This window comes from Protopterus annectens, chromosome 1.part1 (genome assembly GCF_019279795.1).
Source record: "Protopterus annectens isolate FY-2018-M chromosome 1.part1, PAN1.0, whole genome shotgun sequence".
In the NCBI taxonomy this organism is placed as follows: domain Eukaryota; kingdom Metazoa; phylum Chordata; order Ceratodontiformes; family Protopteridae; genus Protopterus; species Protopterus annectens.
In genome coordinates this window covers 299834572-299837071 of record NC_056726.1, presented here as the reverse complement: position 1 = coordinate 299837071, position 2500 = coordinate 299834572, and the positions used below count along the sequence as shown (strand labels likewise).

Here is a 2500-nt window from a genome sequence, read left to right as displayed (position 1 = left end):
ACAATCATGTAAATAGTTCGATATGCTTAAAGTGCCAAGTGCAGTAAAAAATACCATAGCCATAAACAGACAGCATAGTATGTAAACACAAACAAATCTACACACTAAAAATAACTTGATATAAAATTGACAATAAGTAGTAAAAAATAAAAAATTGATATATTAAAAGTTTAAACAACTTTAAATGTCATAGGCTTGCAATTTAAGCAAGCTAGTTAAATTTATTGCATCATTCAAGCCAGGGAAGGTAGTAGCGTCTAATTTAATCTGCCAAAACAATTCTCTAAAATGAAGATAGTATTCCCATGGTCCACCCCTAGGATTCTGTGGGACTTTTTCAATAACACAAAATCTAAAATCACGTCCAAGGTTTTTGTTAATATGTTTGAATAAAGCATTAATATTGTTCTGGGTTCTTATAGCCCTGAGATGTTCGTATACCCGATCTTTAAAATGCCTTTTGGTTTTACCAATATAGAACTCCTTACAATTAATACACAAATCTGCATAAATAACTCCCAAAGTGCTTACAAGAAAATCTACCATTGGACTTGATAACTGTGTTATTGATAGTAATCTTGTCTGTGTTCAAAATGTAAGAACATTGTTAGCAAAACCCACACTTCCTGGTGCCTAACCCACCAGTACCTGGAATGGGATGAAATTCCCTCTCCTTTAAATTTTTAATGATAGCCCCTCTCCTGTAAACAACCCTAGGATGTACACCAACCTTACTCAAGATAGTATCTTGTCCATGAAAAATTCTCCATCATCATCATCATCTTTCGGCTGTTCCCATTAGGGGTCGCCACAGCAGATCACCTGTTTCCATTTCTTCCTGTTCTTTGCAGCTTGCTCTCTCACACCAACCACCTGCATGTCCTCTCTCACCACATCCATAAACCTTATCTTAGGCCTTCCTCTTTTCCTGTTACCTGGTAGCTTCATCCGTAGCATGTTTTTCCCAATATACTCAGCATCCCTCCTCAGCACATGTCCAAACTAACGTAATCGTGCCTCTCTGGCTTTGTCTCCAAACCTTCCAACCTGGGCTGACCCTCTAATATACTTATTCCTAATCCTGTCCACCCTCGTCACACCCAGTGCAAATCTTAACATCTTTAATTCTGCCACATCCAGCTCAAACTCCTGCCTTTTTGTCAATGCCACTGTCTCCAACCCATATAACATAGCTGGTCTCACTACCCTCTTGTAGACCTTCCCTTTCACTCTTACAGGTGCTCGTCTGTCACAAATCACTCCTGACACTCTTCTCCACCCACTCCATCCTGCCTGTACTCTCTTCTTCACCTCTCTTCCACACTCACCATTACTCTGAACTATTGACCCCAAGTATTTAAACTCATCCACCTTCGCCACCTCTACTCCTTGCATTCTCACCATTCTTCTATCCTTCCTCTCATTCACACACATACATTCTTAGTCCTGCTGACCTTCATTCCTCCTCTCTCTAGAGCATATCTCCATCTCTCCAGGGTCTCCTCCACATGTTCCCTACCCTCACTACAGATCACAATGTCATCTGCAAACATCATAGTACACGGGGACTCCTGTCTGATCTAGTCTGTCAACCTGTCCCATCACCATTGCAAATAAGAAAGGGCTCAGAGCTGATCCTTGATGTAACCCACCTCCACCTGAAACGCATCCGTCACTCCCACTGCAGACCTCACCGATGTCACACTACCCTTGTACATATCCTGTACCACTCTTACATACTTTTCTGACACTCCTGACTTCCTCATACAATACTACAACTCCTCTCTAGGCACCCTGTCACATGCTTTCTCTAAGTCTACAAAAACACAATGCAACTCCTTTCGACATTCTCTGTACTTCTCCATCAACACACTCGGAGCAAAGATCGGATCTGTAGTGCTCTTTACTGGCATGAAACCATACTGCTGATCACTAATCATCACATCCCTTCTTATCCTTGCTTCCACTACTCTTTCCCATAACTTCATGCTGTGACTGATCAATTTAATCCCTCTGTAGTTACAACAGCTCTGCACATCCCTTGAGGAGTGTTCCCAGCACAGGAATCTGGTAGTCTGTTGGCTGTTTTGGGCCAATTTCTAGCTCTTTCAAGTCCGCCTGTATAAAACCCGCTGTAGCGCGGCTTTGCGTGATTTTGTGCATAGCGCGGCATCGAGCAGCGCTGCTTATTTGGGTTTGAGCATTGAAACTAATCTAGTTCTCATAATAAACACCCTATTCCTACGCTAAAGCCTAGCACTTGCTCAATAAAGCAATTATATAAGTCAGCACTAAAAAATTAAAAGGACTACACACTCACAAACTCCCCTTGAGTAACTTGTTCCTCATTGGCCCGTTTTTTCAATTATAAAGGAATTCCCAATACTATTCTAGCATGTCCAAAGGTCAGTTGTCAGTCTCCTCTCCGGACCAGCTGGTGAACCTGGGAATCTTGAGGCAATGTTACAACTGCCTAATGTACACAGACAACCTCCAAAAA

General features: G+C 41.8%; 1 protein-coding gene across 8 annotated transcripts in view; it reads left to right on the top strand.

Annotated features, from left to right (window-relative positions):
* TCF20 (transcription factor 20) overlaps positions 1-2500 on the top strand; it is a 2163179-nt gene that overhangs the window by 1458375 nt on the left and 702304 nt on the right. The gene's annotated exons all lie outside the window — the stretch shown is intronic.